This window comes from Dendrobates tinctorius, unplaced genomic scaffold (assembly GCF_039654945.1).
Source record: "Dendrobates tinctorius isolate UK_male_01 unplaced genomic scaffold, ASM3965494v1 ptg000237l, whole genome shotgun sequence".
Classification (NCBI taxonomy): domain Eukaryota; kingdom Metazoa; phylum Chordata; class Amphibia; order Anura; family Dendrobatidae; genus Dendrobates; species Dendrobates tinctorius.
Genome location: NW_027361904.1, coordinates 2,127,549 through 2,153,917, shown reverse-complemented (window position 1 = coordinate 2,153,917; position 26,369 = coordinate 2,127,549). Strand labels below are relative to the sequence as shown.

General features: G+C 51.8%; 1 protein-coding gene across 1 annotated transcript in view; it reads right to left on the bottom strand.

Annotated features, from left to right (window-relative positions):
* LOC141060472 (uncharacterized) overlaps positions 1–23,020 on the bottom strand; it is a 167,087-nt gene extending 144,067 nt beyond the window's left edge. Inside the window, 1 exon segment of the mRNA XM_073556737.1 lies at positions 22,839–23,020. The gene's annotated coding sequence lies outside the window, so the exon portion shown is untranslated.
* Between the last annotated feature and the right edge of the window lie 3,349 nt (positions 23,021–26,369).

Below are 26,369 nucleotides of genomic sequence, written 5' to 3'. Positions count from 1 at the left end.
AACTTTTCACCCCCAATTTTTATTTTCCCAAGGGAAACAGGACCCCACAAGTTATTGTGCAATTTGTCCTGAGTAGGCTGATACCCCATATGTTGGGGTAAACCACTGTTTGGGCGCATGGCAGAGCTTGGAAGGGATTGAGCGCTGTTTGAACGCAGAATTGGCTTGGCGCCATATCGCATTTGGAGAGCCCCTGATGTGTCTAAACAGTGGAAACCCCCCAAAAATGACACCATTTTGGAAACTAGACCCCCCAAGGAATTATCTAGATGTGTGGTGGGAACTTTGAACCCCCAAGGTCTTCACAGAAGTTTATAACGTACAGCTGTAAAATTAAAAAATCATATTTTTTCCACAAAAATTATCTTTTCACCCCCAATTTTTATTTTCCCAAGGAAAACAGGACCCCAAAAGTTATTGCGCAATTTGTCCTGAGTATGCTAATACCCCATATGTGGGGGTAAACCACTGTTTGGGTGTATGGCAGAGCTCGGAAGGGAAGGAGCGCCGTTTGACGCAAAATTGGCTGGAATTGAGATCGGGCGCCATGTTGCGTTTGGAGAGCCCCTGATGTGCCTGAACAGTGGAAACCCCCACCAGTGTCTCAATTTTGGAAACTAGACCCTCTAAGGAACTTATCTAGATGTGTGGTGAGAACTTTGAATCCCCAAATGCTTCACAGAAGTTTATAACGTAGAGCCATAAAAATAAAAAAACAACAACTTTTTTTCCACAAAAATTATCTTTTAGTAACCAATTTTTTATTTTCCCAAGGGTAGCAGGAGAAATTGGACCTCAAAAGTTGTGTAATTTGTCCTGAGTATGTGGGGGTAAACCACTGTTTGGGCGCATGGCAGAGCTTGGAAGGGAAGGAGCACCGTTTGACTTTTTCAACACAGAATTGGCTGGAATTGAGATCAGACGCCATGTTGCGTTTGGAGAGCCCCTGATGTGCCTGAATAGTGGAACCCCCCAATTCTAACCTCAACCCTAACCCCAACACACCCCTAACCCTAATCTCAGCCCTAACCCTAGCCTTAATGGGAAAATGGAAATAAATACATTATTTTTAATTTTATTATTTTTCCCTAACTAAGGGGGTAATAAGGGGGGGAGTTTGATTTACTATTTATGGCGGTTTTTATGTTTGGCAGCTGTCACACCTAAAAGATGCTTTTTATTGTAAAAATAGTTTTTGCATCACCACATTTTGAGAGCTATAATTTTTCCGTATTTTGAACCACAGAGTCATGTGAGGTCTTATTTTTTGCGGAACGAGTTGACATTTTTATTGGCACCATTTTCGGGCATGTGACATTTTTTGATCGCTTTTTATTCTGATTTTTGGGACGCAGAATGAACAAAAACCAGCATTTCATTAATTTTTTTTTTGGGGGGGTGTTTACACCGTTCTGCGTGTGGTAAAATTGATAAAGCGGTTTTATTCTTCGGGTCAGTACGATTATAGCGATACCTCATTTATATCATTTTTTATGTTTTGGCACTTTAATGCAATAAAACAATTTTATATAAAAAATAATTATTTTTGCATCGCTTTATTCTGCGAGCTATAACTTTTTTATTTTTTCGCTGATGATGCTGTATGGCGGCTCGTTTTTTGCGGGACAAGATGACGTTTTCAGCGGTACCATGGATATTTATATACGTCTTTTTGATCGCGTGTTATTGCACTTTTTGTTCAGCGGTATGATGATAAAGCATTGTTTTTGTTTCTTTTTCTTTAAGGCTACTTTCACACATCAGGTTTTCGGCGTCAGGCGCGATCCGGCGTCGTGCCGGAACGCTGGATCCGGCAAATGTTTTGTAAAACCTGATGTGCCGGATCCGTTTTTCTGCCGGATCCGTCTTGTTCTTGACAGACAAAACCGGATCCGTCTCATCCGGTTCATCCGTTTTTCTATCCGTTTTTCGACGGATTACGCCGGATCCGGTTTTTAAAATTGACCCTTGTGGCCTTCCGAACGGGATTGGCTACTGGAAAACTATATATACAGTGCCTACAAGTAGTATTCAACCCCCTGCAGATTTAGCAGGTTTGATAAGATGCAAATAAGTTAGAGCCTTCAAACTTCACACAAGAGCAGGATTTACTAACAGATGCATAAATCTTACAAACCAAAAAGTTATGTTGCTCAGTTAAATTTTAATAAATTTTAAACATACAAGTGTGGGTCAATTATTATTCAACCCCTAGGTTTAATATTTTGTGGAATAACCCTTGTTTGCAATTACAGCTAATAATCGTCTTTTATAAGACCTGATCAGGCCGGCACAGGTCTCTGGAGTTATCTTGGCCCACTCCTCCATGCAGATCTTCTCCAAGTTATCTAGGTTCTTTGGGTGTCTCATGTGGACTTTAATCTTGAGCTCCTTCCACAAGTTTTCAATTGGGTTAAGGTCAGGAGACTGACTAGGCCACTCCAACACCTTGATTTTTTGCCTCTTGAACCAGGCCTTGGTTTTCTTGGCTGTGTGCTTTGGGTCGTTGTCTTGTTGAAAGATGAAATGACGACCCATCTTAAGATCCTTGATGGAGGAGCGGAGGTTCTTGGCCAAAATCTCCAGGTAGGCCGTGCTATCCATCTTCCCATGGATGCGGACCAGATGGCCAGGCCCCTTGGCTGAGGAACAGCCCCACAGCATGATGCTGCCACCACCATGCTTGACTGTAGGGATGGTATTCTTGGGGTCGTATGCAGTGCCATCCAGTCTCCAAACGTCACGTGTGTGGTTGGCACCAATGATCTCGATCTTGGTCTCATCAGACCAGAGAACCTTGAACCAGTCTGTCTCAGAGTCCTCCAAGTGATCATGAGCAAACTGTAGACGAGCCTTGACATGACGCTTTGAAAGTAAAGGTACCTTACGGGCTCGTCTGGAACGGAGACCATTGCGGTGGAGTACGTTACTTATGGTATTGACTGAAACCAATGTCCCCACTGCCATGAGATCTTCCCGGAGCTCCTTCCTTGTTGTCCTTGGGTTAGCCTTGACTCTTCGGACAAGCCTGGCCTCGGCACGGGAGGAAACTTTCAAAGGCTGTCCAGGCCGTGGAAGGCTAACAGTAGTTCCATAAGCCTTCCACTTCTGGATGATGCTCCCAACAGTGGAGACAGGTAGGCCCAACTCCTTGGAAAGGGTTTTGTACCCCTTGCCAGCCTTGTGACCCTCCACGATCTTGTCTCTGATGGCCTTGGAATGCTCCTTTGTCTTTCCCATGTTGACCATGTATGAGTGCTGTTCACAAGTTTGGGGAGGGTCTTAAATAGTCAGAAAAGGCTGGAAAAAGAGATAATTAATCCAAACATGTGAAGCTCATTGTTCTTTGTGCCTGAAATACTTCTTAATACTTTAGGGGAACCAAACAGAATTCTGGTGGTTTGAGGGGTTGAATAATAAATGACCCTCTGAATAAACTTTTCACAATTTAAAAAAAAATTAAACAAAGAAATAACATTCTTTTTTGCTGCAGTGCATTTCACACTTCCAGGCTCATCTACAGTCCAAATGTCACAATGCCAAGTTAATTCCGAATGTGTAAACCTGCTAAATCTGCAGGGGGTTGAATACTACTTGTAGGCACTGTAGCATGTTCCTACAGCCCTTCTTTGACAGGTTGTAGAGGAGAAAGTGCAGGTTGGAGAGAAGAGCAAGTTACTGGCGAAGATGGATGTTGTGATTGGAAATATTTTGAAGAATTTGGCGGATTTTACAGCGGAGGCAAATCGTTTGAGGGTGATTGTTCTGGAGAAGGAGAGAGCGAGACAGCAGCGCATCAGGCATCGTAGACGACGTTTGTGGATCCACCCCATCACAGCCAAGAGAATGACGCGTGGGGTCTATTCTACACTATGCATGGACCTTCGACGAAACCCGGATAAATTTTTTGGATATGTTCGGATGAAAATGGAGAATTTTGATTACTTGGTGGAGCGCATTGCACACCTCATAAGAAAAGCGGACACCTATTGCCGCTTCTCTGTTTCACCCACAGAGCGTCTGATGGTGACTTTAAGGTAAGCCACATTTATTGGATGTGCTCGCATCAGAGCACACTTTCACTGCAATCTTGTTGGCGGTAGTTTGTATCTCCAAGTATAGCTGAGTTTTGGTATGTAATGCTGTGATTTAAAACAAATTGATTGTTTTTTAATTCCCCACAGATTTCTTGCAACTGGAGAATCCCTTTCGTCACTGCATTTCCAGTACAGACTCGGGATTTCCACCATATCTGGAATTGTGAAGTACACATGCCGTGCACTGTGGGACTCCTTAGCTGAAGAGTTTTTACCAGAGCCCACAACAGAGAGGTGGATTGAAATTGCTGACAAGTTTCAACAGATATGTCAGTTTCCCAACTGCTTGGGCGCTGTGGACGGGAAACATATCCGCATTGTAAAGCCAGCCGGATCGGGATCGGAATATTTCAATTACAAGAAATATTTTTCAATTGTCCTCATGGCCATCGCTGACGCGGAATACAAATTTATTGCTGTTGATATTGGGGCCTATGACCGCTCCAATGAGTCTCAAGTTTTCAAACTGTCTGCCATGGGGCGTAAACTGTATGGAAACACCTTCCAGTTCCCACCACCTAGACCGCTGCCGCAAACATCTGGTCCACCTATGCCATTTGTCTGTGTAGGGGATGAAGCCTTCCAGCTGTCAGAACACCTTTTGAAACCGTACTCTAGCAGAGGATTGACAAGACCAAAACGCATTTTTAATTACCGCCTCACAAGAGCAAGAATGGTTGAATGTACCTTTGGTATTCTGACAGCCAAATGGCGGGTCCTATTGACTGCAATCAACCTCAAGACAGAAACTGTGGACGAGGTGATCAAAGCTTGCGTGGTACTCCACAATTTTGTTATCTGCAAGGAACCCATTTCCATTGAGGACACCTCTGAAGAAACCACCTTGCAAGATTACCATGACATTACCACTAGAAGTTCTGTGACGGTTTCAGTAATGAGGGACAATTTTGCACTATACTTTATGTCACCTCAAGGCAGAGTACACTGGCAGGATGACAGAGTGTGAAAGATTTGTGCCCTAACCAAACTTGTGTACCTTCTGTACCAACAGTATATACCTTTGCCAACCAAAGTTGGCTATCTTGTCATGGTCTCTATTTTTAGCTTTAGGCCACAGGTGTGTACCTGGTTGTGTTTTATGCAAAGTATTTCACCTTTTAACAAAAGTTGTGTACATTGTTAGGAAATCACCAATAAACACAACTTTTTAGGTGAAATACTTTGCTTCAAACAAAACCAGGAACACAACTGTGGCAAAAAGCTAAAATTTACCCACAGTTATATACCTGGTTTTGAATACCTTTTTACCTTTTAAATACCCTGTATTTAACCTTTTTTTTAAACATATTTCGCCGCAGAAAGAAATGACAGACAACCAGTGTAAACAATAATTTAACTTTTATTTAAAATATTTTTTTTTGTAAACTGTTTTTAAAGTTAAAAAAACTTTTTTAATAAAGGTTTGAAAAAAAACTGGGCATTTTTATTACAAAACACACATTACAAATCTGTGTAGTGTGGGGTGGAAATACTGCTGGAGGGGCTGCGGGACACTTCGACAATGGGAGTGTGGAGAGAGGACTGGGATCGTGGTGGGGAAGGAACAGATAGAGGTGATGGTGTGGAAAAAGCTACAGAATGGGTGGACATGTGGGAGGCAGAAGAGGTGGTGGGCGGTGGAGTGGAGGGTTGGGCAGGGACTGTAGGAGCAGATGATGTTGATGGAAAGTTGTATGGGGAAGGAGTTTGGTACGGGGAAGGAGTTTGGTACAGGGAAGGAGTTTGGTACGGGGCAGGTTGCTGGAAGTGGGGAGATGTCTGGTACTGGGGAGGTTGCTGGTACTGGGGAGGTTGCTGGTACTGGCCAGGTTGCTGGTATGTAATAGGAGGGGGAGGATGGAAAGTGGCTGGAGGGGGTGCAGATGTAATAGGAGGGGGAGGATGGAAAGTGGCTGGAGGGGGTGCAGATGTAATAGGAGGGGGAGGATGGAAAGTGGCTGGAGGGGGTGCAGGTGGAGGAACTACAGTGGTGGGAGGTGGAGGTTGGGAGGTAACCTGCTGTAGAGCACCGTGGCACGAATGCATTACATGCATCTGCTGGGTAGGAGATAGTGTTGCCATGCGCTCCACAACAGACCTGAAAAAGGTGTGGTTTGGCGAAGATCTTGCTTCTGAATGCATGGTTTGCAGAAGTGTCTTAACCTCCAGAATGCTGGAGTTGATCTGCTGAAAGCCTGCGGAGATTTGCTCTGACAAGACTTTTAGACAGTTCTGGAAAGATGCATTCAGATGCAAGAACTCTGGCGCATAACTCTTTTCCTGACCCCTCTGCCGCTGTCGCCCAGTACCCGCAGGTGTACTAGAGGTGGCAGGGGCAGAAGGGTGGGGTAAAGGGAAAGCGATCTCCTCACCAGCAGCTTCATGTAATGTAGGCGGCCACGATGCTCCTGTGCTGGTGGATGGGACAGATGGGTCGAATGTGTGGGAAGGCTGGGAAGGTGCAGATGTACCGGGGCGGTCGAAGTGTCCCTCGGTGCCGGTCTCCTCAGGGATCGCCACAGAAGGGTCCAATCGTGCAGGCTCCCGAGTGCTGCTCACCGTGCTGTGGAATAAAGAGAAAAAAAAAACAATTAAAATAGTGACATGGTATGGCCCTGGCTGAAAAAAAAAAAGTTACATCTAAACATTTTTTTGTCACATGTGGTGTGTAATATTTACCTTCTGGTGAGCATTGTCTCCCGGAGGAACGACAGGGCTCGTGCGTACTTGTACTTGCTCCTGCGTCCTCCAGATCCACTCGGGGCCCGCATCTCTTTATTGAACTCCTTCTTGAAACGATCCCTCACAGACCGCCACCGCTTCACAATTCTCTCCCCTGAAACGAGAAAGGACAAAGTGGTTAGTATACAACATCAGTGTTTCCCAAACTCCAGTCCTCATGGTCCCCAGGGGTCATGTTTTCAGGATTTCCAAAGTAAATAGAAATCCTGAACACATGATCCGTGGGGACCACGAGGACTGGAGTTCGGGAAACACTGGTTTAAATCAAGCAACCGGTACTGTATATACTTACGCTCTTTAATCTGGGCCCGAGCTTCGAGGTCCTCCCAGCGGTCCACAAGGAGCGAACAGATTTCCTCCCAGAGTCGTCGGGTAACGATAAGGTCAGCGTGGCGGCGGTCAGCCATATTCCAGAGCGGCTCCCTTTCTCTGACGAGATCGATGAGGCGGTCCACATCAATCCCTCCATCCTCACCGTCAGAGTCGGGAGCACGCTGTGAAGGCTGTTAAAGAAAAAGACAAAAATAACATAATTAGCCTCCACAAAAGAAATGAAATAAAAAGTGCAAAAAAAACAAAGCAAAAATATTTATACTTACACGCTGGTGACCGCCGCGTTGCTGTCGCCGACGACCCTGGGAGGCACTGCGAGGACCTCTTGGCCGAGCACCAGATTGGGAAGACTAGAGAAGAAAACAAAAAATGTTATGTCTTTGGATGTAGGCATTTGTTTGCTGTGTGTGGTCTGCAGAACATTGTTTTCTATGTGTTGTGTGTAGTGTGATGTTGTGTTTCTGCGTTTGATGCAAAAAACTTACCAATTGTGAGCCCACTCCAGGTGTCTGTCCACCCCTTCCTTCTTCTTCTGGGAGCTCCTCTTCATCTTGTGATTCCTGTTTTGAAATAAAAGGCAATGAATAGACATATATTACAGAGATGATGGATTTTGGAAATTAAAACTTACCGTCAAACGCTGACGATGCGAGGGAGGGCTCCCAGAAGAAGATGTGCTGTCTTCCTCATGGCCAGACTCCATGGCTGTGGGTGGTGTTCCTGCTGCTGCCATTGCTGCTGCTGCTGCTGCATCTATTGGGCGGCTGTTGAATAAAGAGAAACAAAGGGCCAATGAATATCTTGATATTCAATAGCCCTAGTTTGGAGGAATGGGGGATTTGATAATTACCGTCTCTCATCTGCTGCTGGACTACCCTCCCGTTGTTCAGCATGCTGCTCCATTTGGGGTGGTGCTGATGGTGCTGCTGCAGATGTCTGCTGCCTTCTCCTGCTCCTGATTCTTGGCTTGGGTGGCATGTTGGGTGTGGCTGAGGGTCCCACTGTCTTGCTTTTATATATGTCTTGTGGGCAGAGCTACTGAGCATGCTCAGACCAAAAAAACCGGATCCGGCCACCGGATCCGGCTGTCGCCGGATCAGGCGCATTGCGGCGCTCATAGGCTTTCATTGTATGAAAAAGCCGGACACGCCGGATCCGGCGTGTCCGGCTTTTTCGCCGGAGACAAAAAACGTTACAGTAGCCGTTTTTTCCAGACGCCGGATCGCGTCACATTGCCGGATCCGGCGAAAATCGGATGAAACGCATGGCCATCCGGCTCGATCCGGCTCTAATGCAAGTCAATGGGGGGAAACCGGATCCGGCATTGCATTTCGCCGGATCCGGTTTTTGTCAAAAGCGCCGGATCGCGCCTGACGGCGAAAACCTGATGTGTGAAAGAGGCCTAAGAGGTTCACTAGTGGGACAGTTTTATAGGGGGGGCTTTTACGGACGCGGCGATACTTAATATGTGCATTTTTATTGTTTTTTTTATTTGCAAAAAAAAGAATTAGGGATTTTTTTTGTTATTTATTAAGGCTATGTGCACATGTACTTTTGAGAGCTGCGAATTTGTCCCCGTGGATTTGTAAAAAAAAACGCAGGTAAATCCGCAGGTCAAAAGTCCTGTGGTTTAGGCCTTGTGGTTTCACACCTCATAATGGATAAGGTGTGAAACCGCAGCGGATTCCGCACAAAGAATTGACATGCTGCGGATTGTATCGCGCGGAAAAATCCGCAGCATGTGCACAGCGTTTTTGGTTTCACCATTGAAAACAATGGTACAGTACAACGCAGCAGAAACTGCTGCGGACCTGTAGGGCCAGAAACACTGCGGATCCGCTGCAGAATCCGCAGCGTGTGCACATAGCCTTAGGATTTTTTAAAAAATTATTTTTACACATGATTTTTTTTTTTTTTACTTTATTATATTGTCCCAGGTGGGGACATCACTGTATAGCATCAGATCGCTGATCTGACACTTTGCAGTGCACTGTGTCAGATCAGCGATCTGACAGCCACTGCAGGAGGCTTTCTCAGTGCCTGCTCTCAGCAGGCACTGAGAAAGCTGCCTCACTGCAGGACCCCGAAGGCCCCCGTGGCCATATTGGATCCAGGTCCCTGCACGGAGGAGGCCCTCGGAACAGTGCAATCACATCATGTTGTTCCGAGGTGCTCAGGGAAGCACGCAGGGACCCCCCTCCCTACGCAATACTTCCATATGGCCCCGGTACACTGCGATCATGTTTGATCGCAGTGTGCCAGGGGTTAATGTGCCAGGGGCGGTCCGTGACCACCCCTGGCACATAGTGCCGGGTGTCAGCTGTGATAATCAGCTGACACCCAGCTGCGCCCCCCCCTCCATGAGCGCCGCTGATCGCATATGACGTACTATCCCGTCCATGGGAATTAAGTCCCAGGTCACATGGACGGGACAGTACGTCATATGGCAGAAAGGGGTTAAAGGGATCTCCGGTATGGAAGTTAGGGCAAATCCCTCAGCGCTCTGATTCTGACCCCAGGCTTCTATTAAAGGGATCATTGATATGGAAGACAGGGCAAATCCATCCAGTGCTTTGGTTCTGACCCCAGGCCTCTCTTAAAGCTCTGGCTGACAGGATGATGTGGGATATTAGGGGCAGTAGTCCGGTGGCTCTGGCTGACGGGATGATGTGGGATATTAGGGGTAGTAGTCCGGTGGCTCTGGCTGACGGGATGATGTGGGATATTAGTGGTAGTTGTCCGGTGGCTCTGGCTGACGGAATGATGTGGGATATTAGGGGTAGTAGTCCGGTGGCTCTGGCTGACGGGATGATGTGGGATATTAGGGGTAGTATTCCGGTGGCTCTGACGGAATCATGTGGGATATTAGTGGTAGTAGTACAGTGGCTCTGATGGGATGATGTGGGATATTAGTGGTAGTAGTCCGGCAGCTGTGACAGGATGATGTGGGATATTAGGGGTAGTAGTCCGGTGGCTCTGGCTGATGGGATGATGTGGGATATTAGTGGTAGTTGTCCGGTGGCTCTGGATGACGGGATGATGTGGGATATTAGGGGTAGTAGTCCGGTGGCTCTGGCTGATGGGATGATGTGGGATATTAGGGGTAGTAGTCCGGTGGCTCTGGCTGACGGGATGATGTGGGATATTAGGGGTAGTATTCCGGTGGCTCTGACGGAATCATGTGGGATATTAGTGGTAGTAGTCTAGTGGCTCTGATGGGATGATGTGGGATATTAGTGGTAGTATTCCGGTGGCTCTGACGGAATCATGTGGGATATTAGTGGTAGTAGTCTAGTGGCTCTGATGGGATGATGTGGGATATTAGTGGTAGTTGTCCGGTGGCTCTGGATGACGGGATGATGTGGGATATTAGGGGTAGTAGTCCGGTGGCTCTGGCTGATGGGATGATGTGGGATATTAGGGGTAGTAGTCCGGTGGCTCTGGCTGACGGGATGATGTGGGATATTAGGGGTAGTATTCCGGTGGCTCTGACGGAATCATGTGGGATATTAGTGGTAGTAGTCTAGTGGCTCTGATGGGATGATGTGGGATATTAGTGGTAGTATTCCGGTGGCTCTGACGGAATCATGTGGGATATTAGTGGTAGTAGTCTAGTGGCTCTGATGGGATGATGTGGGATATTAGTGGTAGTATTCCGGTGGCTCTGACGGAATCATGTGGGATATTAGTGGTAGTAGTCTAGTGGCTCTGATGGGATGATGTGGGATATTAGTGGTAGTTGTCCGGTGGCTCTGGATGACGGGATGATGTGGGATATTAGGGGTAGTAGTCCGGTGGCTCTGGCTGATGGGATGATGTGGGATATTAGGGGTAGTAGTCCGGTGGCTCTGGCTGACGGGATGATGTGGGATATTAGGGGTAGTATTCCGGTGGCTCTGACGGAATCATGTGGGATATTAGTGGTAGTAGTCTAGTGGCTCTGATGGGATGATGTGGGATATTAGTGGTAGTATTCCGGTGGCTCTGACGGAATCATGTGGGATATTAGTGGTAGTAGTCTAGTGGCTCTGATGGGATGATGTGGGATATTAGTGGTAGTATTCCGGTGGCTCTGACGGAATCATGTGGGATATTAGTGGTAGTAGTCTAGTGGCTCTGATGGGATGATGTAGGATATTAGTGGTAGTAGTCCGGCAGCTGTGATGGGATGATGTGGGATATTAGTGGTAGTAGTCCGGTGGCTCTGGCTGATGGGATGATGTGGGATATTAGGGGGAGTAGTCCGGTGGCTCTGGCTGACGGGATGATGTGGGATATTAGTAGTAGATGTCTGGTGGCTCTGGCTGATGGGATGATGTGGGATATTAGGGGTAGTATAGTCTGGTGGCTTTGATGGGATGATGTGGGATATTATGGGTAGTAGTCCGGTAGCTCTGGCTGGCGGGATGATATGGGATAATATAGTGAATGTGGCTATGCACAGTAAGCGAGGCTCTACACTCAGCTTTATATATATAGATATAATCATTATAATTTGTTATAACTAACCGTAGTTAGTTACTATGCCCGGGCAACACCGGGCTCTTCAGCTAGTAATGTAAACAAAGGAAACATGTATAAAAAACTAACCAACATTTTTACCCTCTCCCGTGACCAGGGCTGCCACTAGGAATTTTGGGGCCCCATAACAGCAAAATTTTCGGTGCCCCCTTGAAACTCCGCCCAGGCTCCTCCCTAGCCCTGCCTCCATCCCTCGAATCTTCCACAGTCCCACCGCCCTCTATTGGAAAAACTGCACAATTTTAGGTATATTTTTATTTATTTTTCAATATTTATAATAACCAATAATATTACATAGAAGGGGACAAATACCACGACATCATGACCAAACACCATATTACCCCCACATAGTGACCGAATAATACCACATACAAGGAACAAATACCATCACACCATGTCCAGTTACTACATAAAAGGGACAAATACCACCGCTATGACCTGACCACAAAGTACCACCACATAGCGACCAAATAATAGCACATACAAGGAGCAAATACCGCCACACCATGGCCGGATCACATATTACCACCACATAGTGACCAAATACTACAATACTGATCATTAATAAAAAAAAAACACAATAATAATGCCATTATACACAGGAGATCTGTATATAGTGTCAGTGTACAGAGGTAATACAGGGATCCCCAGTGACATTATACACAGGAGCTCTGTATATAGTGTCAGTGTACAGGTACTACAATGATCACTAGTGCCATTTTACACAGGAGCTCTGTATATAGCGTCAGTGTACAGATAATACAGGGATCCCCAGTGACATTATACACAGGAACTCTGTATATAGTGTCAATGTACAGGTAATACAATGATCACTAGTGACATTTTACACAGGAGCTCTGCCACGCTCGCACCTTGGCTGATTGGCGCGAGCCGGGGGGTTGTGGCCCCACTGTGCCACAGATCAGACTACCCTGGAAGGGGCGTGACTAAGACAGCTGCCTTGGTCTTCTCTGGAGCCTCCAATGGTGAGGTCAGGGTTGTACAGCAGGCAGCTGCCAGGTGCCACTCCAGGGTGGTGTCTTGCTGTGACTGCTGATCCCACTCGGGGACAGGACACTTGGTCAGGTGCGAGTGACTGGCAGGCCGGTGGGCACGGCAGGCACGACTGGTACCCAGGCAGGCACAGCTGAGATACCGGGCAGACTGGCACGAATGAGACACTGGGCAAGCAGGCACGGCTTGGAGACACAGGGCAAGCAGGCACGGCTTGGAGACACAGGGCAAGCAGGCACGGCTTGGAGACACAGGGCAAGCAGGCACGGCTTGGAGACACAGGGCAAGCAGGCACGGCTTGGAGACACAGGGCAAGCAGGCACGGCTTGGAGACACAGGGCAAGCAGGCACGGCTTGGAGACACAGGGCAAGCAGGCACGGCTTGGAGACATAGGGCAAGCAGGCACGGCTTGGAGACACAGGGCAAGCAGGCACGGCTTGGAGACACAGGGCAAGCAGGCACGGCTTGGAGACACAGGGCAAGCAGGCACGGCTTGGAGACACAGGGCAAGCAGGCACGGCTTGGAGACACAGGGCAGGCAGGCACGGCTTGGAGACACAGGGCAAGCAGGCACGGCTTGGAGACACAGGGCAGGCAGGCACGGCTTGGAGACACAGGGCAAGCAGGCATGGCTTGGAGACACAGGGCAGGAAGGCGCTGCTTGGAGACACAGGGAAGGTAGATGTGGTGTAAGAAGGAACAGGTAGGGATCTGTTCACACAGCAGGAGCGGGTACTGGCCGCAAGGAATGGAATTAGGAGTAACAGGTAGGGTCCTGTTCAAACAGGAGGTGCAGGTACGGGTACTGATAGGAGAGAGTGGACTATGACAAAGCAGGAGTGCGGAGTAGGCGGAGCCGCAGGAGTGTGGAGTAGGCAGAGCCTGAATGAGTGCAGGGTAGGCGGAGCCTGCAAGAGTGCAGGGTAGGCGGAGCCTGCAAGAGTGCAGGGTAGGCGGAGCCTGCAAGAGTGCAGGGTAGGCGGAGCCTGCAAGAGTGCAGGGAAGGCGGAGCCTGCAAGAGTGCAGGGAAGGCGGAGCCTGCAAGAGTGCAGGGAAGGCGGAGCCTGCAAGAGTGCAGGGAAGGCGGAGCCTGCAAGAGTGCAGGGTACAGACAGGGAGGACACAGGGAAAGACACAGCAGGGAAAGGAACCACAGACAAGGAGACTGACAGACAGAGGTAGGGCAGAGTTCAGACAGAGAAACAGTACGAGACAAGGTACAGGGACCAGGAAATACTGCCTCCTGAAGGCGGCAAGACAATGCTGAGACAAGACACAGAGACCAGGATATTCTGCCTCCTGGAGGGCAGACAGAGAATTACTAGGCAAGGTACCGAGACACAGAGACTAAGCACAAAGCTTCCACAGAGGGCAAGACATAGGACAGGGCTTGGCTAACTCAGCAGCAAGAAACTGAGGTGAGACATTGCACAGGCAATGTTCCAGTGGATGGGGCAGGCTTAAATAGTAGAGGGCTCTAGGTAATTGGTCAGGGACACATTAGCCAGGTGCACCCTGACTCCATAAGAAGCAGAGGGTTCAGGCGCCGCTCCCCTATACACACACAGCCAGGAAGCATGCAGGAGAGCAGAGGTACAGAGCATAGGGCTGGCAGCAGACAGAATTCACAGCATGGCTTGGCGCAGTGAGCAAGTTGGTGAGTTGGGGATGGGAGGCCATGCAGCGATGCCAGCAGGGTTGTTACAAGCTTTGTATATAGTGTCAGTGTACAGGTAATACAGGGATCCCCAGTGACATTATACACAGGAGCTCTGTATATAGTGTCAGTGTACAGGTAATACATGGATCCCCAGAGACATTATATAAAGGAGATCTGTATATAGTGTCAGTGTACAGGTAATACCGTGATCACTAGTGACATTATACACAGGAGTTCTGTATATAGTATATAGTGTAAGTGTACCAGTAACACACTAACTCACCGGTGACGTCTCTAGTTGAAGTCCCTTCATCTTTACTTTTCTTCTACATCCAGTTCAGACCGCCATCACATCTTCCAACCTCTATACTAAGTGTGACGAGGTCAGCTTACGCTGAGTCGACTTTTTCTTTAGAGTGGACCCTCTGGGTTGTGGCACCCACCCACCTAGGGCGAGCTGACCTTGTGAGGAACCACCCCCTATACAGGGAGTGTCAGGGGCAAGACCAAGGGGGTGAGCCACCACGACTGCTGGCACCAGACGGCCGGCTCAGGTAGACACTAGGTACGAGTGTCTGAGTCCTGCGCGTGCAGAGAGACACGCCAGGGTCAGGTTCAAGGCAGAGTCCTGCGCGTGTAGAGAGACACGCCAGGGTCAGGGTTCAAGGCAGATTCCTGCGCGCACGCCAGGGTCAAGGTTCAAGACAGAGTCCTGCGCGTGTAGAGAGACACGCCAGGGTCAGGGTTAAAAGCAGAGTCCTGCGCGTGCAGAGGACACATCAGGGACAGAGTACAGGCTAGGACCTGTGCGTGCGAGAGGGCACGACAGGGGACATGACTTTTACAGAAGCACGAGGAGGTATGCCAGGGGGGCAGGCGAGGGCCTGAGCGTGCTAAGAGAAGCACGGAGAGCACAGTGCAGAGACAGCGTGAGTGCAAGGAAGCACAGAGAGCACGGCTGGGGCACTGGCTAGCTGGACGGGCTGCAGCACAAACAGGCGGGTAAGACTCCAGCGAACCCGGCTGGGGCATAGCAGGCGACACAGCTGTCACTGACCGACGAGCACGGCTGAGGCACAAGCAGGCGGGCACGGCTGAGGCACAAGCAGGAGGCTAGGAAGGCCAGGCGCATGCAAAGGGCACACGGAGAAACAAGGCAAGGCTAGGCGAGAAACAAGGCAAGACAAGGTACGGAACACGGAGCGGAACAAAGACAGAAACACAGAGCCAGGTCGGAGCGAGAACAGAGCTAGCAGCGGAGCGTAGGCCGAAGCCCAGAGCCGGGTCAAGGGAGAACCTTGAGACTAGCGTGGAAATGTGCAAGAGAACATGATAGGACAGAGTCTAGCAGCGGAGCGTAGGCCGAAGCCCAGAGCCGGGTCAAGGCAGAGCCTTGAGACTAGACATGGAAATGTGCAAGAGAGCACCAAAGGACAGAGTACGGAAAACCAGGCAGAGAAAAGAAACATGAGAAGCACTACAAGGCTCAGAATAGCAAGGACCAGACAAAGCGAAACAGGCAAGGCAGAGCAAGGACACAACATGGCGAAAACAGCAGGGCTGTGGAGTCGGTAAGCCAAACCTGCGACTCCGACTCCTCAATTTCCCTTACACCGACTCCGACTCCAACTCCGACTCCACGACTCCGACTCCCACACATATTGCTTATATTTAAGTGAAAAATTTATTGTAGTACAATGTGAACCTCAGACATTTAATCATTTTTATGATCCAATAATCAAGATATTTAGATAGAACAGAATATATATTGGTGTACTACCCGGTTTTCATTCTTTTTGGTACAGATACGATATGGATAGACAGATATGGATAGATAGAGCAGATTTCTAATCTGCTTTTGCTATTGAAAACATTATCTATGAGCTCAAAAACCTTTCAGGTGATGCAGTTTTTTAAAAAGATGATCAGCTTTTGCAGCTGAAAAACGTATCCTCAAAAAACACAGGAAAAACGCTGTGTGTGAATGTAGCCTTAGATCAGGAATATAACAGCCATTTATAGGACATTTCATAACTTTCCCAAACTCCTATGAAAAAATATTCAGCACATCCTGCATTGAATTACTGTACCCAATTTATTATATATTTTAGGAGTCGGAGTCTGTCCATTTTATACCGACTCCGACTCCGACTCCACCAAAATGAGCACCGACTCCGACTACACGACTCCGACTCCACAGCCCTGGAAAACAGGCTAAGGCAGAGAACAGTGGAAGTACTACAAGGCAAAGCAAGGCAAGGACAAACATGGCACGAGAGACAACACAAGACATGGCACGAGACAAGAGGCAGAGTACAAGCACAGAGCGTGTGCAGAGACGCACGACAGAGCAGAGCGCAGGAGCACAGAATACATGGAGCGACCGAGCAGACCAAGCCGAAACGCAGGGAAGCAACACGATACTCAGGCCCCGACCATAGGAAGGGGTGGTCTGATATAGCACCAGAGCACCTGCACTTCCAGGTGAGGATCAGGGAAGGACTTCCGGTTCAGACCCTCCAGGATCATAGAGAGCGTTGCTAGATCAGACTGGGCTGAACCATAGAGGTCACATGATCAGGGGATCCAGGAATACATAGAGGATTGCAGAATCAGACAGTGCTGGAACATAGGAAAGGTCACATGACCAGGGGCTCACGAGGAATACATAGAGGATTGCAGAATCAGAGCAGAGACGGATGGTTACCTATCAACGGCGTGCAGCCATGAGGTAAGGCGCGCGTGCACACCGCTCCAGGCATCTTGCAGCACGAGACATAACGGCATGAGAATTCAGTGCTCGTGCACACCGCTCCAGGAGTCATGCGACATAACAGACAAGGCGGGCATGACAGGCATAACGGACATGGCGGGCATGACACTAAGTCAGATGAAAAAGAAGTGACCATGTCACTCTGCACAGTTACAGGACCTCTACTCCCCCACACTGAAAACGGTATCCTCAAAAACAATATCCTTTAATTAGCGCCTACAGTAATAATATCCCACATTCTGGACCCCACATGTCCTCGTATTCTGTTCCCCACGTGTCCTCCCATTCTGCCTCGTCTCTCCATATTGCCTCCATAGTCATCCATAATAGCATAATGCATCCCATAGCCATACAAAGAAGTATAATGCATCCCATAGTTATATATAGCAGTACAATGCAGCCCCATAGCGGTATAATGCACTTCTACTATATAACGCTCCCCCATAGGGGTATAACGCTCCCCCATAACATAATGCACCCCATAGGGGTATAATGCACCCCATAGGGGTATCATGCTCCCCCAAAAGGGGTATAATACTCCTCTCATAGGGGTATAATGCTCCCCCCCAATAGTGGTATAATGCTCCCCCATAATATAATGCACCTCATAGGGGTATCATGCTCCCTCATAATATAATGCACCCCCCTTTCTCATATACAGCCCCATGGAATTAATGGTGCTATATAAATAAATAATAATGCCAAGAAACAAAGGACGGCGTGACAGAGGCTGAACAGAGGAGATCACACAGTGAAATCACACAGAGATCACTGCTCCCAGATCTGTCACGTGAAGATGGAAGGGGATCTCTTCAGCTGATAATGGAGAGGCCAGGTACCGGTTGTCAGGCGTCTGGGTTCAAACCCTTGAACCTGTGCTTTGTGGTTGACTTTTCTATCCGCTGAGCCACAGCCGTTACACCTTTTCACTGGAGCAGACTTCTGGTGTCCTCGCTGTCTCTGGAGCAGGTTCCTGGTGCCCTCACCGTCTCTGGAGCAGGTTTCTGGTGTCCTCACTGTCTATGGAGCAGACTTCTGGGGACATCACTGTCTCTGGAGCAGGGTCCTGGTGCCCTCACTGTTTCTGGAGCAGGTTCCTGGTGTCCTCACTGTCTCAGATGCAGACTTCTGGTGATATCACTGTCTCTGGAGCAGGGTCCTGGTGCCCTGAATGTCTCTGGATCAGGTTTCTGGTCTCCTCACTGTCTCCGGAGCAGGTTCCTGGTGTCCTCAGTGTCTCTGGAACAGACTTCTGGTGACATCACTGTCTCTGGAGCAGGTTCCTGGAGTCCTTACTGTCTCTGGAGCAGGTTTCTGGTGTCCTCACTGTCTCTGGAGCAGACTTCTGGTGACATGACTGTCTCTGGAGCAGGGTCATAGTGCCCTCACTGTTTCTGGTGTCCTCACTGTCTCTGAAGCAGACTTCTGGTGACATCACTGTCTCTGGAGCAGGGTCCTGGTGCTCTGAATGTCTCTGGATCAGGTTTCTGGTCTCCTCACTGTCTCTGGAGCAAGTTCCTGGTGTCCTCAGTGTCTCTGGAGCAGACTTCTGGTGACATCACTGTCTCTGGAGCAGCTTCCTGATGTCCTTACTGTCTCTGGAGCAGGTTTCTGGTGTCCTCACTGTCTCTGGAGCAAACTTCTGGTGACATCACTGTCTCTGGAGCAGGGTCCTGGTGCCCTGAATGTCTCTGGAGCAGGTTCCTGGTGTCCTCACTGTCTCTGGAGCAGACTTCTGGTGACATCACTGTCTCTGGAGCAGGTTCCTGATGTCCTCACTGTCTCTGGAGCAGGCTCCTGGTGTCCTCACTGTCTTTGGAGCTAGTTCCTGGTGTCCACACGGTCTCTGGAGCAGGTTCCTGCTGTCCTGTCTCTGGAGCAGGTTCCTGCTGTCCTCACTGTCTTTGGAGCAGGTTCCTGCTGTCCTCACTGTCTTTGGAGCAGGTTCCTGCTGTCCTCACTGTCTCTGGAGCAGACTTCTGGTGACATCACTGTCTCTGGAGCAGGTTCCTGGTGTCCTCACTGTCTCTGGAGCAGGCTCCTGGTGTCCTCACTGTCTTTGGAGCTAGTTCCTGGTGTCCTCACTGTCTCTGGAGCAGGTTCCTGCTGTCCTGTCTCTGGAGCAGGTTCCTGCTGTCCTCACTGTCTTTGGAGCAGGTTTCTGGTGTTCTCACTGTCTGTTATCCTTTCTTTAGTCTGTTGAGGCTAACAGATATTTTCCTTTATTCATCTGTCTACCCAATCACCTTTCGGTGCAGCTTTACATACTTTCCCCCTGCTGGTATTATATGATGGTGATATTTTCATTTTGATGTCCAGCCATACTGCCGTTGTTTATGCCAGTCAGTGATAGACCAGGGAGGGTTTATCTCTCTGCTGATTAATCTTTTCACCCTGCACCTTTCTTCTGTTTCTAGTTTCGGAAGTAGGCGGCATACTATCCAGCAGTACCTTATCTTCTCATTTTGTATTTTGTGGTTTGTTTTCACTCACTCTGGAATCTCTTTCTATCACAGCACTCCTTCCCTTCAGTAGGTAATTTACACTCTGCTCTGCCCTCCGGTTCCTTAGAAGGAATGTGAAGCACCTGACGGCCTTTCAGACAGCACAGGTCCGAACGACCATAGTATCTTCTGTTGTTAGGGCTATTCCAGCCCATGTAGGAACTGCTAGGTCAGAATTTCTAGTCTGTACAGACATAAGCAGGGTCAGTTGCAGTTTCTAGTGTTTTACCTAATTACCCCTGTGAGTTGTTACACAATCATAATGCTGATGTGATGGAAACACTGAGAACACAGGGCCAATACAGACCATGTCCTTGTAGCAAAGCAGAGGAGTACTGGGCTGCTGGACACGAGACCTCAGGGGACACACTGAGATGATGTTATAGGGAGGAAGGTACAGGAGCCCTGAGGGGCCACACTGAGGCCATGTCAGAGGGAGGAAGGTACATGAGCCCTGAGGGGCCACACTGAGTCCATGTCATATGGAGGAAGGTACAGGAGCCCTGAGGGGCCACACTGAGGCCATGTCATAGGGAGGAAGGTACAGGAGCACTGGGGGGCCACACTGAGTCCATGTCATAGGGAGGAAGGTACAGGAGCCCTGAGGGGCCACACTGAGGCCAAGTCATAGGGAGGAAGGTACAGGAGCCCTGAGGGGTCACACTGAGGCCATGTCAGAGGGAGGAAGGTACAGGAGCCCTGAGGGGCCACACTGAGTCCATGTCATAGGGAAGAAGGTACAGGAGCCCTGGGGGGCCACACTGAGTCCATGTCATAGGGAGGAAGGTACAGGAGCCCTGAGGGGCCACACTGAGGCCATGTCATAGGGAGGAAGGTACAGGAGCCCTGAGGGGCCACACTGAGGCCATGTCATAGAGAGGAAGGTACAGGAGAGTCCTGGGGGCCACACTGAGGCCATGTCATAGGGAGGAAGGTACAGGAGCCCTGGGGGGCCACACTGAGTCCATGTCATAGGGAGGAAGGTACAGGAGCCCTGAGGGGCCACACTGAGGCCATGTCATAGGGAGGAAGGTACAGGAGTCCTGAGGGGCCACACTGAGTCCATGTCAGAGGGAGGAAGGTACAGGAGCCCTGAGGGGCCACACTGAGTCCATGTCATAGGGAGGAAGGTACAGGAGCCCTGAGGGGCCACACTGAGGCCATGTCATAGGGAGGAAGGTACAGGAGTCCTGAGGGGCCACACTGAGTCCATGTCAGAGGGAGGAAGGTACAGGAGCCCTGAGGGGCCACACTGAGTCCATGTCATAGGGAGGAAGGTACAGGAGCCCTGAGGGGCCACACTGAGGCCATGTCATAGGGAGGAAGGTACAGGAGTCCTGAGGGGCCACACTGAGTCCATGTCATAGGGAGGAAGGTACAGGAGCCCTGAGGGGCCACACTGAGGCCATGTCATAGGGAGGAAGGTACAGGAGAGTCCTGGGGGCCACACTGAGGCCATGTCATAGGGAGGAAGGTACAGGAGCCCTGGGGGGCCACACTGAGGCCATGTCAGAGGGAGGAAGATACAGGAGCCCTGAGGGGCCACACTGAGGCCATGTGATAGGGAGGAAGGTACAGGAGTCCTGAGGGGCCACACTGAGGCCATGTCAGAGGGAGGAAGGTACAGGAGCCCTGAGGGGCCACACTGAGGCCATGTCATAGGGAGGAAGGTACAGGAGCCCGGAGGGGCCACACTGAGGCCATGTCATAGGGAGGAAGGTACAGGAGTCCTGAGGGGCCACACTGAGGCCATGTCATAGGGAGGAAGGTACAGGAGGCGAGCCCTGAGGGGCCACACTGAGGCCATGTCAGAGGGAGCAAGGTACAGGAGTCCTGAGGGGCCACACTGAGGCCATGTCAGAGGGAGGAAGGTACAGGAGCCCTGAGGGGCCACACTGAGGCCATGTCATAGGGAGGAAGGTACAGGAGCCTTGAGGGGCCACACTGAGGCCATGTCAGAGGGAGGAAGGTACAGGAGCCCTGAGGGGCCACACTGAGGCCATGTCATAGGGAGGAAGGTACAGGAGCCCTGAGGGGCCACACTGAGGCCATGTCATAGGGAGGAAGGTACAGGAGCCCTGAGGGGCCACACTGAGGCCATGTCATAGGGAGGAAGGTACAGGAGCCCTGAGGGGCCACACTGAGGCCATGTCATAGGGAGGAAGGTACAGGAGCCCTGGGGGGCCACACTGAGGCCATGTCAGAGGGAGGAAGATACAGGAGCCCTGAGGGGCCACACTGAGGCCATGTAATAGGGAGGAAGGTACAGGAGTCCTGAGGGGCCACACTGAGGCCATGTCAGAGGGAGGAAGGTACAGGAGCCCTGAGGGGCCACACTGAGGCCATGTCATAGGGAGGAAGGTACAGGAGTCCTGAGGGGCCACACTGAGGACATGTCATAGGGAGGAAGGTACAGGAGGCGAGCCCTGAGGGGCCACACTGAGGCCATGTCAGAGGGAGCAAGGTACAGGAGTCCTGAGGGGCCACACTGAGGCCATGTCAGAGGGAGGAAGGTACAGGAGCCCTGAGGGGCCACACTGAGGCCATGTCATAGGGAGGAAGGTACAGGAGCCCTGAGGGGCCACACTGAGGCCATGTCATAGGGAGGAAGGTACAGGAGTCCTGAGGGGCCACACTGAGGCCATGTCAGAGGGAGGAAGGTACAGGAGCCCTGAGGGGCCACACTGAGGCCATGTCATAGGGAGGAAGGTACAAGAGCCCTGAGGGGCCACACTGAGGCCATGTCATAGGGAGGAAGGTACAGGAGGCCTGAGGGGCCACACTGAGGCCATGTCATAGGGAGGAAGGTACAGGAGCCCTGAGGGGCCACACTGAGGCCATGTCATAGGGAGGAAGGTACAGGAGCCCTGAGGGGCCACACTGAGGCCATGTCATAGGGAGGAAGGTACAGGAGAGTCCTGGGGGCTGGAGACTGAATACAGCAGCGGTCATGTGACATCAGATGTAACCACACAGAGAATAACAACTACAACTCCTCCCATCATCAGCCGCATAAAGGGTTAATCCTCCCCAATAACAGGAGGAGGGCGCCATCTGCAGGGAGTCTGTATGTTCTCCCCGTGTTTCCTCCCGCGCTCCAGAGACTGATGGGGAATTAGATTGTGATAATGTCTGTACAGCGCTGAGGAATATGGTGGCGCCATAGAAGCGAGTGACAGAAACACACACATACCTCGGTAGTGACTAGATCGGAGTTGATTTCCTGAGGTGAAGACGTCACCGGAAGGGGCGGGACGTCTTTCAGTCCAGTGAAGAGCCATTGCCAATAGCAGAAAGGGGCCGCACCATGGAGCCGTGTGAGGAGAGGACTGAGGGGCTGCACCATGGAGCTGTGTGAGGAGAGGACTGAGGGGCTGCACCATGGAGCCGTGAGAGGAGAGGACTGAGGGGCCGCACCATGGAGCCGTGTGAGGAGAGGACTGAGGGGCCGCACCATGGAGCCGTGTGAGGAGAGGACTGAGGGGCCGCACCATGGAGCCGTGTGAGGAGAGGACTGAGGGGCCGCACCATGGAACCGTGAGAGGAGAGGACTGAGGGGCTGCACCATGGAGCTGTGTGAGGAGAGGACTGAGGGGCCGCACCATGGAGCCGTGTGAGGAGAGGACTGAGGGGCCGCACCATGGAGCTGTGTGAGGAGAGGACTGAGGGGCCGCACCATGGAGCCGTGAGAGGAGAGGACTGAGGGGCCGCACCATGGAGCTGTGTGAGGAGACGACTAAGGGGCCGCACCATGGAGCCGTGTGAGGAGAGGACTGAGGGGCCGCACCATGGAGCCGTGTGAGGAGAGGACTGAGGGGCCGCACCATGGAGCTGTGTGAGGAGACGACTAAGGGGCCGCACCATGGAGCCGTGTGAGGAGACGACTAAGGGGCCGCACCATGGAGCTGTGTGAGGAGAGGACTGAGGGGCCGCACCATGGAGCCGTGTGAGGAGAGGACTGAGGGGCCGCACCATGGAGCCGTGAGAGGAGAGGACTGAGGGGCCGCACCATGGAGCCGTGAGAGGAGAGGACTGAGGGGCCGCACCATGGAGCTGTGTGAGGAGACGACTAAGGGGCCGCACCATGGAGCCGTGTGAGGAGAGGACTGAGGGGCCGCACCATGGAGCCGTGTGAGGAGAGGACTGAGGGGCCGCACCATGGAGCTGTGTGAGGAGAGGACTGAGGGGCCGCACCATGGAGCTGTGTGAGGAGAGGACTGAGGGGCCGCACCATGGAGCTGTGTGAGGAGAGGACTGAGGGGCCGCACCATGGAGCTGTGTGAGGAGACGACTAAGGGGCTGCACCATGGAGCCGTGTGAGGAGAGGACTGAGGGGCCGCGCCACGGAGCCGTGTGAGGAGAGGACTGAGGGGCCGCACCATGGAGCCGTGTGAGGAGAGGACTGAGGGGCCGCGCCACGGAGCCGTGAGAGGAGAGGACTGAGGGGCCGCACCATGGAGCCGTGTGAGGAGAGGACTGAGGGGCCGCACCATGGAGCTGTGTGAGGAGAGGACTGAGGGGCCGCACCATGGAGCTGTGTGAGGAGAGGACTGAGGGGCCGCACCATGGAGCCGTGTGAGGAGAGGACTGAGGGGCCGCGCCACGGAGCTGTGTGAGGAGAGGACTGAGGGGCCGCACCACGGAGCCGTGAGAGGAGAGGACTGAGGGGCTGCACCATGGAGCCGTGAGAGGAGACGACTGAGGGGCCGCACCATGGAGCTGTGTGAGGAGAGGACTGAGGGGCCGCACCATGGAGCTGTGTGAGGAGAGGACTGAGGGGCCGCACCATGGAGCCGTGTGAGGAGAGGACTGAGGGGCCGCGCCACGGAGCCGTGTGAGGAGGGGACGGAGGGGCCGCGCCACGGAGCCGTGTGAGGAGGGGACGGAGGGGCCGCGCCACGGAGCCGTGTGAGGAGGGGACGGAGGGGCCGCGCCACGGAGCCGTGTGAGGAGGGGACGGAGGGGCCGCACCCAGGGGTGGGATTCAGCGGGTTCTCCCCGGTTCGGTGGAACCGGTTGTTAAAAAAGCAGCCGGTTCCCCGAACCGGGGAGATTCACGGCCGCGATCCGGTACTTTGTGTTCCTGCAGCAGCCGGCAAGGAGCAGGAGGCAGAGGAGGACTCTTGCTCTGCTTCCTAGCCCCGCCCGCTGCGCCGGATACCGCGCACTGATACTTGCAGCCGGCCAGCCGCAGGGATTGAGCACACCCCAGCGGCCCCCGCGCACTGATACTAACCAGTGTGAGCTGCGCGTGGTCTGCGGCCTGCCTTCCTAGTCACCCCGGGCCCGGCCTGCCATCTTCATCATCCTGGACTGGTCGGTGCTGCTGTGTCAGGTCAGTATGTGCTGCTGCTGCCTAATGGGGACCTGCTGTGGTGCCTAATGGGGACGTGTGGTGCCTAATGGGGACGTGTGGTGCCTAATGGGGACGTGTGGTGCCTAATGGGGACGTGTGGTGCCTAATGGGGACGTGTGGTGCCTAATGGGGATGTGTGGTGCATACTGGGGACCTGTGCTGCCTATTGGGGACGTGTGCTGCCTATTGGGGACGTGTGCTGCCTATTGGGGACGTGTGCTGCCTATTGGGGACGTGTGCTGCCTATTGGGGACCTGTGCTGCCTTTTTGGGACCTGTGCACTGTTCTGATCTCATTCCAATTTATTATTATTTTTTTTTAACTGTTTGACTGCGCCCCTACTTGTATATGTTTGAGGAAAAGGTGTGGCTTAAAAATGGGTGTGGCTTAAAAATGGGTGTGGCTTAAAAATGGGTGTGGCTTTCCTACACACAAACACAGAACCTGTTGTTAAAAATTTGAATCCCACCACTGGCCGCACCATGGAGCTGTGTGAGGAGAGGACTGAAGGGCCGCACCATGGAGCCGTGTGAGGAGAGGACTGAGCGGCCGCACCATGGAGCCGTGTGAGGAGAGGACTGAGGGGCCGCACCATGGAGCCGTGTGAGGAGAGGACTGAGGGGCCGCACCATGGAGCCGTGTGAGGAGAGGACTGAGGGGCCGCACCATGGAGCCGTGTGAGGAGAGGACTGAGGGGCCGCACCATGGAGCCGTGTGAGGAGAGGACTGAGGGGCCGCACCATGGAGCCGTGTGAGGAGAGGACTGAGGGGCCGCACCATGGAGCCGTGTGAGGAGAGGACTGAGGGGCCGCACCATGGAGCCGTGTGAGGAGACGACTGAGGGGCCGCACCATTGAGCTGTGTGTGGAGAGTACTGAGGGGCTGCACCATGGAGCTGTGTGAGGAGAGGACTGAAGGGCCGCACCATGGAGCCGTGTGAGGAGAGGACTGAGGGGCTGCACCATGGAGCCGTGTGAGGAGAGGACGGAGGGGCCGCACCATGGAGCTGTGTGAGGAGAGGACTGAAGGGCCGCACCATGGAGCTGTGTGAGGAGACGACTGAGGGGCTGCACCATGGAGCCGTGTGAGGAGAGGACTGAAGGGCCGCACCATGGAGCTGTGTGAGGAGACGACTGAGGGGCCGCACCCAGGGGTGGGATTCAGCGGGTTCTCCCCGGTTCGGTGGAACCGGTGGTTAAAAAAGCAGCCGGTTCCCCGAACCGGGGAGATTCACGGCCGCGATCCGGTACTTTGTGTTCCTGCAGCAGCCGGCAAGGAGCAGGAGGCAGAGGAGGACTCTTGCTCTGCTTACTAGTCCTGCCCGCCGCGCCGGATACCGCGCACTGATACGTGCAGCCGGCCAGCAGC